General features: G+C 40.0%; 1 protein-coding gene and 1 long non-coding RNA gene across 6 annotated transcripts in view; one reads left to right on the forward strand and one right to left on the reverse strand.

Moving 5' to 3' along the window:
• Nucleotides 1–9,836: 9,836 nt before the first annotated feature.
• LOC109530482 (uncharacterized) overlaps nucleotides 9,837–13,590 on the reverse strand; it is a 15,893-nt gene continuing 12,139 nt past the window's right edge. The window contains exon 3 of the long non-coding RNA XR_002171017.1: nucleotides 9,837–9,846. This is a non-coding gene — a long non-coding RNA (uncharacterized LOC109530482). The remainder of the gene's footprint in view (nucleotides 9,847–13,590) is intronic.
• The window catches only part of det1 (DET1 partner of COP1 E3 ubiquitin ligase), an 18,572-nt gene continuing 16,036 nt past the window's right edge, over nucleotides 11,055–13,590 (forward strand). For 2 of the 5 annotated variants that reach the window (XM_019894261.1, XM_019894263.1), the window contains exon 1: nucleotides 11,056–11,305. The gene's annotated coding sequence lies outside the window, so the exon portion shown is untranslated. Of the gene's footprint in view, nucleotides 11,306–13,590 lie in introns of all 5 variants that reach the window. The other 3 variants (XM_019894266.1, XM_019894264.1, XM_019894265.1) reach the window with 3 other exon arrangements.

Below are 13,590 nucleotides of genomic sequence, written 5' to 3' on the forward strand. Positions count from 1 at the left end.
TACCCACCATTTCCGGAGGTAAAAACCTGGCTTGTTAGCTGTTAAATGCTCCATTATGTTCATCAGCTAGTTGCTAGCTGATTGGTAATTATTTTGTTTTTGTCTCCGCAACAGCTGCTTGCTGCTGATGAAAATCACCATTGACCCAGGGTGCACAAGGATGAAGGTTTCCATGCATTTGTCTTTGAGGTGGATGAGCTCACAAAGGCGTCAACTGCGGTACTGCATAATCCAAGTCAAACTGAGTTAGAGGACCTTATTCCTTTTCTAAACCAGCATTTAGGTGCACACCTGCAACCCCTCTGCACCCCCCCCCCCCACACACACACACATATGCATGCAGCACAAAAGCATACAGTTAATTGTTGAAGTCCTGATGTTTTTAATCAGCAGTGGGGCCCCGCTCAAGCCGTGAAAGAGCAATGGGGAGAGCAGTCACCTGGGCAGATGGTCCTATCAGTCTTAGGTAAACCAGCGGCTAGTGCAGCCATGTTTGGCTTAACGGCTTTTAGGTAATTCATTATGTTCAGTGAGGGAGAGCAGCTGTCCAACGTCGCAGCCCTGGATACACACACACACACACACACACACACACACACACTCGCGGGTGCCCATGCGAACGCACGCACACATACAATACAGTGGTGCATATATAAACATACTTGCATGACCAGATGACCACGCACAAACACACACATCCCCCACTCCAGCACAGGTGGTTTGCAGTTCCAGGTCCATGTGACCTGCTGCTCAGATCAGATAACTAGCCGTGATCTTCGTGAATGCTCGCATAGAACTCATTCACCTCTAAATCTAGAGGCCGGTTTAGAATTTTAAAAAAAATGTAGGGCTTGGGAAAAAAAAAAGAGGCCTTGGGTAAAGGTAATGATGCTCTCGCTCCACAAAATACTTCCTGCAAATAGTCCAAATGCTGGATATATATTTTTACCCCAAGAGCTCAGTCATCTACATAGTCTTTATTGGTGAGACTCTTGTACATTCACGTCTCTCTTTCATATTATTTATTCTCGGTCTGTAAACAAGTTTATCCATCAACATGAACTATTATAGTATTAATATGCGCAGGCTCTTCCGATTCTATTGAATGTCTTTATTCATGAGCATGACTGAAACGTTTGGCACCATGGAGAGTCCTTTCTAAAGACAGCGTTCGGTAATGCCCTAGTAATTTCACAAAATCATTTTAATAGGGGGTGAAAGCTTGTACGTTTGCTTGTCATGCAATAGAAAGAAAGTGAAAAGACAGACAGAAAAGTCAAATTCAATTCATCTTACAAACAAATGTATGACCCAAAGTATTGCTTTGTCCCAGAAAGTGACCTCATCAGCCCTGGAGCAAAATGAAACATGGAAAATCTCTATTGTGGAGATGGGTTCTGCTTATTTCCCTTTGAAATTCTGTTTTATTTGTGAGTATTAGGAACCTTTTGTCTTGTTGTCTAATCAGCAGCACAATGGAATATTTGCACTGCCATTATTCCGCTCTTTCCATTGACTCCTGTTTGCTGTTTTTGGTGGAGTGGATGAATGTAGGGTTGAAGAAAAAAACAAGCAGTTGATTATTTTAACAAATGGTCAGAAGCCTCAGTCGTGTGCGGTAGAACTGCCCTGCCCCAATGTGAGTACTATGATATTGTCTCTCTTCGTGTGTTGTTGCACCTTTAGTGCATCAATTTCCCATTCTGTGAAGCGTTGCATCAACGACACATCGATGCTTTTTGTTAGCCCATCGTGGCGTTTCCTATGAAGCATTTGCATTTGGCTAGAAGACAGTAACGCCAAGTTTTTCAGTTGATTTAAATAACAATACAAAGATGTAATTCACTAATAGTTTTGTTTGAATTCTCTTTTTGGACAAATGGTTCCAAATTTGCCAAACTTGCTTGTTCTGAAGTGAGCTTGGTTGACTAAATCCTTTGTTACGAGCCTATTGAAAAAAAAAAAACAGTCTGCATTTGCTACAAAATTCAGCTGAGGTACCAATACCAAGTCCTACCACCTCTCGCTCAACCACTAGTTGTCACGGTAATGACATCTGTATCCACCATTGGCCTGGTAGCGAGATGAGAGGAAGGCCGGCTCACTTCCATGGCCGACTTCACAAACAAGCTGCTTTTCAACAGATAAGAGAAAGGGGATGCAAATCTTGATCCTTGGGGTATTTTGCCGAAAGTAAGTTTCGAAATGTTGCAAAAAATGCTGACTGTAGCTCCTCGAATGAATGAAGATTGGATGATGAATGTGATATTTTGAGCACAAGGATGACAATGATGATGCAAGAAGAAGGAAGACATTTTTCTGAATCGAGTCTAATTGATGCAGGCAGATTAAATAAAATCAGGTAAATAAATGTATCTATAAATATGTAAAACAATGCGTTGGTCATATTGTTGACTTTGTGTGAACATATTTTTTCTTTGCTCTCTGTCATTCAGGGCAAACAGTGGAACTTGTGGTGATTAAATTGTCCATAGGTGTGAATCAAAAACAGGAATCAGTGTATTGTGTAAACGCAGCATAAAGAATAATAATAATAATAACAATAATAATAATAATAAATCTCTCATTAGATGAAGCACAAAGTATAATGTTGTACTTTGTAGGTGGTTGACGTATCTCACATATGAACATGAATGGGTGTCTGGATTATTTGCAGTCAGCTCAGAATAGATTTCCTGTAGGAATTAACAGAGTGTTCATTGAAAGGCATTGACAGCATTTTACAGTGGGAGTGATGGTCAGCCAGCACCAGCTACACCAGGATGGAAAGAGGACTGGTGCAAGATGGGATTTGGTCAGCTTTAACATGCAATTCAGTACTTGCTTTTCAATGCTGCAAACTGTACATGACAGCATAACAAATACAATTTCTCGCTTGTAGCGACTGATGGACATGTTCCGAATGCTGGTTGTTTCCTCCAGCCAGCACTCTGCAAAAGGAATAATAACAGAAAAGTGGCCATCACTCTGATTTTCAGCTCACATTCTGAAATGGCAGAAATTACAGGCCTTCTTTGACTCTCGCTCTTGATTCTTGGCTGTAATGTGTACAGCCGCTCAGTCCCCCTGCCAAGGCCATTTAACTCTGTCAGAATTGGGAGACGGTAAAAGTAGCGCAAAACAAGTTCGCATACTCTCTTTTTAAGGCCTCCCTTGGAGCTGGGCTTTTTCTTACTCTGGCTAAACACTGGTGTCTCTGACCTTGCTTCTTTGACTTCCAACCTAAGTGAGAGGATGGTGAACCCTGGGTGACAAGAATCCTCAACATTTCTTTTTAGGATCGTTCCATATTTGGCTTGTTTGCCATTCTAACAACAGGATGCTTAGAAAGACATGAAAGTCATACTTTAAAATAATGGCAGCTTCATTTAGAGGCTCAGTAAACTATACTGTATACCATTTCATGTATGTAAAATTGGTCCAAAATGTCACTTACTGAAACAAATTAAATTTTAAAACTACTAACTGGTTAGCACGTCCGCCTCACAGGGCCGGGTTCGATCCCAGGTCCCGGCCTTGCTGTGTGACGTTTGCATGTTCTCCCCGTGCCTGCGTGGGTTTTCTCTGGAGTACTAAAATAGTGCAGCAGTGGGAGTCGACCTCGTCGTCGGGAAGATGGGCTTTCATCCGTTTCATGCAAAGCACCCAGGTGACCACTTACTCGACGGCCGAGCCTAAAAACGTCGAAAAGCCGCGTCGGAGGTTGTTGCCGTGCGGTATACTTTAGACACACCCGCATTGGCGGCGCCGAATTCCAGTTTCCCTCCACGTTCCAAAAACATGCACGGCAGGCTAACTGGACAGTCTATATTGTCCGTAGGTGTGATTGTGAGCGCAAATGTCTATGTGTGCCCTACGATTGGCTGGCAACCAGTTCAAGGTGTAACCCTGCTTACTGCCCGAAGACAGCTAGGACAGGCTCCAGGACGCCCGCGACCCTTGTGGGGAAAACCAATTCAGATAACATATGGACGGATGTACAGATGGCATGATTTTTGATGTACAATGAACACCTTTAAAAACATATTTTGTCACTTGCTGTCGACAAAATGTGAACTTTTTACTGTTGAAAATTGCAAAATTAGTAAAGTATCCCTTTAAAACCCATGTGCTGCAGTCGATCTAAATAAGTTTATATAACGCAACATACAATTTTACAAAAATTGTAAAAGTATTATTCCTGAATATTTATTTCACTTTCAACCACTCGACATGTTCAGTGGCATCAGTGCTATACATACACATATAGTTCTTATTTTTTTCTTTGTATTTTTGCCCTCTATGGACAATAAAAGCGGTATTGTGCTATGACCAAAACATAAATATAAATCTATATAAATAAAACATGAATTGGAATATTTCATATCACACACTTTTTATGCTGTGTCTTTGATTTAAAGATGACAATACGCAAAAATCTACAAAAATTGTAGAAATTGTAACATATGGGGTAACCCATGTGTTACAAACATCGTAGAAATTGCAGCACAAGGGGTTTACGCAGGGAGCAAAGATAGTAGGCAAGTGAAGAATCAGGGAAGTCCAGGGATGCAGAGTGGATGGCCAAAGTCGGCACTACCTACAACCTACTGTACTGTAGAGGGAAAGACTATAAATTATAGTTATAAAAATGTATGTATATATTTTTTCTTTTTAATTCCCATCTCAATCTTTTATTGAGTTTTACGGCTTGCTAATTTAACTGTCTATTTCGCTGCTCTGTCATGCAGCATGTTGGACATGTACCGTATTCTATAAGGTGCACCTAAATGCATTCAATTTTCTCAAAAAGTGGACAGTGCGCCTTATACTGTAATCCGATGCGCCTTCTATATGGTTTTGCAGTCTCTGTATATTCCCCATTGAGTTGTTTCCCTGTTAGTGTTCCTATGCCATCTGGTGGTGATTATTAGCAGAAACCACTTGTAGCATAAATGGGTTCTGCCCGACACTAATTGACATGTGCATTCGCCAACACACACTCATGCAGACAACAACTTTGTGAGCTCTGCGAGGCCATTATGAAACAAAGATTTTTCCAAAAGCATAGTTAACTACTGACTAAACGAAGGAAGGAAACAAGCAAGACTTCCAAGGATGGGAGCCCACAAGGTTTGTGTGCCTTTTAGTTGAATCAATGGTCTTCATAACTTTTGTCTTTCATTTATTGTTTTGTGATGCCATTTGTATTTATATGTTTCATGTCCGTGTTTGTGACCAGTTCTCGCTGCTTGTCAAGGAATAAACCCTTTATTTTTATGGCCTTCGTGTCATGCTTCATGCTACATCCTGAGGGAGCTACACCTGGATCAATATTCTGATTTCTTGGACGTAGTATTTTAAACGTTCTGCAAAGCGCTTTGTTACAGCTGCAGCGGCTGTGAAAGCTCAATATAAATAAAGTTGTAGTGTATTGTATTATATTTCCTTTAGCGTAGCTCCATCTAGTGGATGCATAACGCAACCACAGCCAGTATTGTAGCTTCTATTCTATGCGCCTTATAATGCAGTGCACCCTATGTATGAAAACAGTTTTGAAACAGGCCATTCGTTGAAGGTGCGCCTTATTGTCATGTTCCTGTTCTTGGCCTGGCAGACTGAGCGGACTTGCTGGTTGCACACCTGCTGCCAATCTTGCAATTAAGGAACTCTGTATTTAAGGACCCACAAACTGCCTGCTGGTTGTCGGAGTATTGTTTTGCCTTGCTGCTTTCCTTGCTCATAGACCTTTGCTATAGACCTCGTCGTATTCGCTATTGATCTCTCGGTACCATTGGTTTTGTAAATATTGTTTTTGTTTGAGTGAGTTGGCTTTTGCTGCGTGTATTTGATACATTTGTTTTTCATTTGTAGTCTCGGGTTTGTTTTCCTTCCTTGCCTTGAGTGCAAGTGCTTTTTGTTATCGTTTAGTTTTTGTGCTCCCTGGTCCTTGTTTTTTGACCAGCGCTTTATGTTCCTACTTTGTTGGTGCGATTTTTGTACATTAAGCCTTTTTGTTACGGAGTCCTTGTCTGGAGTCTACAATTTTTTGGGATCCAAAACATTATTCGGTTTGTCCGAATCGTGACACTTATAGTGCGGAAAATGCAGTTTGTCCCTTTCATTTATCTATTTATTTTACAGCGGAACATTTTTTTCTGTGCACCAGGAGATTTGGATCTGTTGTTTTTTTTTTGTATTGAGTACATACAGAGAAAACAGGTAACAGAGACGTTCAGGCCGCGTGTGTGTGTGTGTGTGTGTGTGTGTGTGTGTGTGTGTGTGTGTGTGTGTGTGTCCACGGGCGCATATGGGTGTCCACGAGCACGTGTGTGTGCGCGTGCATGCGTCCTGCACTAACCAGCTAAATCACAAGCCGACCTGATCATTTTATTCAATGTATGCAGTCAGTTATATTAGTAAGTGAACTTGCACTCAAATGGTCTGTAAAAAATAGATTTAAATGTGCACTGAATGAAAGAAACTTCATCTTCAAAATCATATGACAGAAACATTCAATATGCCGTAAAATGGATGATTGCAGAGATACAGTAAGTTAGGTGTGTGATCGGTTCCCACTTTGACGGTGTGGATATGCGTGTAAATGGTCGTTTGTCTCTATATGTGCCCTGCGACTGACTGGCGACCAGATCAGGGTGTAGTCTGCCTTCTGCCTAAAGTCAGCTGGGATAGGCTCCAGCAACTCCCCGCGACCCTGTTCAGGGTAAGCAGTGTTGAAAATGGATGGATAGACAGCAAGTTAGTTTATCAATGTCCAGACAACAGAACCACAGAATGCTAACCACCTGTACCCATCTCTGTCTATCGAACTTTACAAAAATGAGTAAACTACAGCACAACATCTGTTTGCTGTCTCCAGTGCATTGAAATATAAGCACTCCTTTGGGACTGTGAATGACATCTGAGGCATTTTTCATTGCAACAGCTCATTTAACAATGCACCAAGCAGACAGAAAGGCCCTTTCTCATCCACCTCTCCCTATCCTGATCACAGCCCAGCAGTGCACTCTTTAAGATGGCTGCAAACTGGCCTGTCGTAATGCATTTATGATCACTGTAATCTCACAAGGGGAAGAAAAAAAAGATTGCTAAAATGTCCTACTGTGCTCTGAAATTAGGCATTATAGGAAAGTTAAAAGCTTTTGTTAAATGCCAGGCACAACTATCTTACATGGTGAAAAAAAGATGCAGGAAATGGTCAAACTAAATACTTTTATTTGCTCCAATGCATTGAATAACCTTTTATAAAGTGCTTTTATATTGTAACCATCCACTTTGCATGCACATACAGCCAAAAAAATCCTGCAATTTCACTCAATCTTATTTCTAAGCTGTTTCTGCCGGAGAAAGATTTAAGGATGTTGAGCAATCAATTTCGACTGTTAAAAAAAAAAAAAAAAAAAAAAAACACAGGGTCACATGAAATATACAGTCTGCAGATGAAATAAAACAATGGTGGGCTCTGAATCTACTTCACAAGTTGATGCTAATAGCAGAAGCGAAGCATCTCTGTGGTCTGTGAAAATGACAAAGAAGGAGCCAAAGGAAAGCAGTTTGTTTTTCTTTGAAATTATTCTCTTCATGGTTATTGTTGCTCACGTACCGCATGCCACACACATACAATTTTGAGACAAGCGACAGCAAAATTGTCGACAGATTTTCTGCAAGATACAATTGCAACTTGAAATTCTTTAAAGTGGATAATTTCACATTTTTCTCCCCATTCACATCATGTTTCTTTTCACACTTGTCTTCCACGCGCACTATAGCCATGCTATTATGGAAAATGAAAATTATGTGGAAAATTGCAACATTAAAAGAGACCCTTTGGTCAAGGATAATTACTCAAGGGACCATTAGCAGTCTTTCAAGACCTACATAATGTTCACATTATTCTTTGTGAAGTAATGTCATTCTTCATCCTTAGGAACTTGCTTCATATGAAAGAGAGTGCATGTGAAATAGCTGCATTTTACAGTAACTCACAGCACCGCAACAAAGGGGATTGATGGCAGAATCCTTTTCTTCAAATCAAAAATATTGTGGAGAAGGTGGTGTGTCACATTGTCCAAATCAACCAAAAATGAATGCCTTCTAGATTGTAAATACTGTACGGGACATTTTACACGTTCCGCACATCATGGGTAACATTCAAGAACAGGACAGCATAATTAGACGACAGGAAAACAAAACAAAAACTTCCCTGTCTTGGAATCAGATTCAGTGAAGAGTTGAAACCACGATCATTTTACATCTGAATGATGTGAAAAGAAATTTACAAAGAAGGAAAGGTATAGTTCTGAGTATTAAGTAAGGGGTTTTGTATTTTCAGGGAAATGGAACACAAAATATACAAATAATACAAATAAAAGGCAGAGAGCAGACAGTAGGCAAGGAAGCTCTATTTATATACAGTAGTCCGTTTCATACACAAGGTAACTCAGTATGCTGCAAATAGTTACAAAGCAGCATTTAGAGGGTGGATACAACATTTCAAGGCAAACGATTTTAAGACATGTAAAAAAACAGAAGAATTTAAGACATATTCATGGACCATATTTTCGTAGACAGGTGCAACATAAAAATGGGTGCATCTTCATTTTGGTTCCAGGACAAGTCTAGTTTCCTGTGTTTGGGACCGCATTGCGCCTCTCAGGGCATTCTCTCAGACCGAGCTGCTGCACCCCTGGCACATCTGGCAATTCTGTGAATGAAAGTAGACTGTGCTCTGTGTGCATCATCAGTTTCCTGCCAGGACAATTGTAGTTTAGCATGTTTGTGAATTTGGTAGGCGTGCTATGTGTTGCTGGCCATTCCGGTGTACCTGGCTATCATGCCCCCGCCACATCTGGCAATTTAATAACAAAAAGTAGAACTGATTTTAGACATGCAAAACACAGGTTTAAATGGTGGCGTAGATGGTGTAGTGCATTTTTTTGTGGATTTTTGATTGAGGTGCAGGACCACAAATTCAGTGCTCCACTGACATGTGTGGTGGTCATCATATTTCATTCAGAAATATTACAACAACGTGGGACAATACCTCTGATTCATAGTAGAAATCAAGTAATTGAACAAATTATTATCGTTATCATCTTTAAAATATTTAATATCAACCCCCTGACCATGCAGCACAACAATTGGGGAGAGGAGTTGTATCACCCATGGACATGCCCAATTCTACTTGTGCAAATACTAAAAAAATACCAAAAAGATGTCTCACAGTATACAAACTCGGATTATTTAGTGACATGTTGTCACTCAGTACGTTAACCTTTCTCCCAGTCAGTGTCAGCTCTCTTCCGGGTTTTCCGCATCCAGCCTGGCTCTCTGTAGTTACTTAGTATTTTCATAGATAAAGACTTTTACGTTTCAACTTCCGTATCATGTCTGCTTCTGGGTCCGTGACATAAATGATCAAATGTTGATTATTCAGCACTCTAAATTCAGTTTAATAGCAAATTGAAGACATGAAATGACCAGTGTTTTTTTTTCATATGTGGGGTTTTTTTTTTTTTTTTTGGTAATATTGTTGCCACCAATAGTATCAAAAATACTCTGAAAAAACAATATAAATCCATTGTGAAAATAAGTCATTTTGTTCTTATTTGCATTCTACTGACGTGATTTTTCTAGTCAAGTTGCATGTGATTTCTAAAGATGTACATAATCATTTTTAAACGTTTTTCTCAGTGGGACCAATTAACCTTTACTTCAGGCTTTGTGATTACAGTAATAGCCTTTATTTTAGACTTGATTGTATTTACTCTAAACTCATAACTGATTGCACTGAAAAAAATAATAATAGAAAGATTTAAATGAAACCTGTTGAATTGAAGAATATCGACTTTGCCTGACTCTTTTCTGGTGACCTCAACACTGCACCCAAGTGCCTCAGGATGACCTTGGCGCTGCATATTCAGCTCCTCCAGGTTCATCAAGGGACTTCCCAGGAAACTAAACCAAGATCATCGTCGAGCATGTCCCAGAGGGTCGACATTCTTCATTTGGTACTGCCTGTTCAGGTCCTCCAGATTCCAAGCAGTTCCACTCCGGAACTAATTGAGTCTTCCGCCACAGATGCCTATCGGAAAGTGCAAGATCTGAACTTGTATGAACATGTCATTTAACCACAATCAGGGTAAGATCAAAGTTTGTGGAAACAAAAATTAAGTACATGTACAAATGTAGAGACAAGTAGTATCATATCCAATTGACATTGTAAAAAACACAGAAATGTGTGTAGAGGTGGCATTTTGCTCCTAAAATTTGAGACAATGCAGCTACTCACACATTCCACCGGTAAATTTGCTGTTTTTTTATTACTATTCTTCACATTTTTTGTTGCTTCACACTTCAACTCATTTAAAAGTAAAGTTGTGAATATGAGTGGCATGAATTTTTACTTTGCAACTTGACTTGCAGTATGCGCCCCTAAATTTTTGACTTAAAACCCTATAATTTCTGGTTAGGGGCCACTGTGCTCCTATTAAAAACTAACCTACATGTAATATCAGAGTTTAACACAAATGTGTGGGCTTTGCATGAAAATAAATAAATAAATAAATAAATAATTAAATAAATAAAAAATCTGAATAAGTTAATGTGTATACATTCTGTTCAAGATGTGCCCACAGAGATGTAGTGGCCCCCCAAAATATCATATCGGTAAGTGATTTTAGGGTATATTGGTAGTGAATGGAAATTGATGTCTGGGCCGTTTCGCTTCACTATCCTGGCAATCTTGAGGATAAGCGGTTCAGATAAAGGATGAGTGGATGGATGAATATTTAGTTCATCCATCACGAGTAAATAAATTATAAATGCTAAATTCAACAAGTGAGTATAAATTATTGTTTGAAAAGTAAAAAAGGTCATTTTTACATGTTACACACACAGTGCCGTTTAAGTAAAGGGGCATCATGTATACCTGGAATGCTCAGTGCAGTCCTTCTTTGGCCCTGATGACGGAATGATGGCGCTGTCTAAAAAGATCCAATGCAACCAGTTTGTGCCGTCTTCTTCTCCTTCTTCCGTTCCCTCTTCTTTCTACAACAACGCAACTCACAACAAACAGCGTTTACCTGCTTTGACACAAGAGCTGTATTCAGGAATGCGCTCGAACGTGAGACTTAAGTATTTTATTCCGTTGAATTTGTAGGACTTCAATGTCGAGTTCTCCCGAATCCACGCTTTAAGGTCTTTGGTTCGTGCGCTTAACTCTGTTGCTTGTGTCGGATCAGTTTACTAACTTGACATATCTGCAGAAGATGCCAACAGTACGGTAAGTAAGCGCTACAGCTGCAAGACCCGCATTGTTTGTTTGACGGTGAGGGCAAAGTAGAAGTGACGCGGACAAGTTGCGTTGAATTGTTGTATTTAGTGAAAGAGGGTCATTGTAATTAACCAGTATTCCTTTCACCCTTTACATTGTCTCATAAGACGAAGAAACAAATGGAAGACAACGAACTTTCGCTCGAGTAGAAATACCTACCTCTCGTGTTTTCAGAAAAAAAAAAGTTGTCAGCACCATTGGAAACTTAACATAGCTCCCCTCTGGCTTCAGCCACACGGCGCCATTTGTTTATTCTTATAGGCAACTTTAGACAAACCAGTGTCACACCTGTCCAAAACCTGAGATCATGACAAGTTACACAGTGTAACTTGTCAAATTCGAACATGTCATTGAATAGAGATTTTTGACACAAAATAAACCAGTCCTAGTTTGTTTTATTTCTGCACACAGGTCATTTTAAGCATAATTAAGTCTCAATACAGTTTGTATAAAGATGTCCCACATTTTCCATTTACGTTGGAAAACGCGTCATGTAATAAAACGCGAAAACATCTAGTCACCTCCTAAACGTGCAAAAGAGCCTCATTTAGGGGTCTTGTGAACTGTTATGGACGATATATTCTCCCAGAAACTATCATCATAAAGAGTAGTATCATTTTTTTGTTTGTTTGTTTAATGCCCTTAATATAGTGATGATGTTAGTGCAAAAACTATTTTAAGTGCAATCATCCTTCAATTCTCAAGTGTATTGAACATTTGCATTGATCTTCAACAGATATTAACTACATACTGCCTGGAGTGGGAGAGTAAAATGAAATGACCTTTATCACCTTTACAATGTCCTCTCTCTCCTCGCTACACAAGCCCGGAATGACAGTTTGGGACACCCACATTGTTTAAGCAATTTGACCTATCTAGTCTGCAGTTTAGTTAAACATGAAAGAATGAACAGCATTATTATTATTATTATTATTATTGGTTGATGTAATTTTTCATTTTCGCATTCAAATTAAGGGTGGTGTCGACGAGCATTCTTTGTTACAAGCACTAAGACTTGGTTCCAATTTTCAGGTCCATTTATGAGCCCTTTTCATTTTTTTGGCCACTCATACAAGTGTTTGCTTGAAGGTGAACCGTGCCTCGGCGCTGTGCGGCTTTAGTTGAATAACTCGATAACAATGGCAAAGAGCAGTTAACGGGTTGTTGATTACAACGCAGTACAATGGCTGACTGGCAACTCTGCATTCTTTGAATGACATCATTCCGCAGACATTGCCGAACAAAAGCGTTTTCGTTGTTAAGCGCGTTTTCATGGCTCTAACTATGAACCTGTGTTGGTTGCGTTACAAAAGAAATTGACAAAAATACCCTGAAAGTAGTTTTAGCTGTAAGTATTACACAAAATATGGTTGGCCAAGTTTACTTCACATTTGACCTTTAAATTCAGAAAAGATGGCTAAAAGCCCTCTTCAATGAAAGGAATTTTCCTTCCTGCAGGTTTTGCACAATTCATGCACTTCCATGTCTCTAGTCTAACCTAACAATAAGATGGAAAAAGGAGAATGTCTTTGATTAATGAAGTGCATAATTTCACATCCTTCCATTTACATCTTCAATGCATGTAATTAAAACATTAACACTACATTCTTCAGTTAAAGATAATTGCGCATGGAGCTCTTAGCAGTTTTATTTCAATGTCCTGTTAGCATTTTCCCGTTTCTTATAAGGCAATTTTGAACCCTCTTTCCAGGGAAATGGGACTTTGCAGAAACCTTTATGTCAAGAATTGCGCAATTTTCTATGAACATCATTAGGCGGAGAAAAAAAAGTAGTGTGTTTCCGGTAACCCGACCGACCGAGAATTTCTACGTCGAAAAAAAACTTTACGGTTGGCACTTTTTTCAAACAACCCTCTACATTTTTGTGTAGAGGGTTTACATCGGTGCAAACTCTCGCGATATTCACGTTGAGCGCGTGCGTCGTTTGCCCTGTCGTCTGTCAACAACATTGAATCATGGCAGCGGCCGCGATCTCCGACGACAGTTTAAACCGCGTTTTCTGTGTTACAGTCGCATGCTCGCACCGTAATGTTAAGAAAATAACATCCAGTGATGTATCGAAAAAATTCAGCGAACTATTTGATGAACACCATGGGCCGAGTAAAAACCGAGGGCGGAGGAGGGCGGCGGCAGAGGCGGTGGCGCGCCCCGGCCCCCTGAGTCCGGAGCGGGGAGAAAACTTAAATAGGCAGCGGCGGGGGTGGCGGGGGGGCG

This window comes from Hippocampus comes, unplaced genomic scaffold (assembly GCF_001891065.2).
Source record: "Hippocampus comes isolate QL1 unplaced genomic scaffold, H_comes_QL1_v1.1 scaffold104, whole genome shotgun sequence".
Classification (NCBI taxonomy): domain Eukaryota; kingdom Metazoa; phylum Chordata; class Actinopteri; order Syngnathiformes; family Syngnathidae; genus Hippocampus; species Hippocampus comes.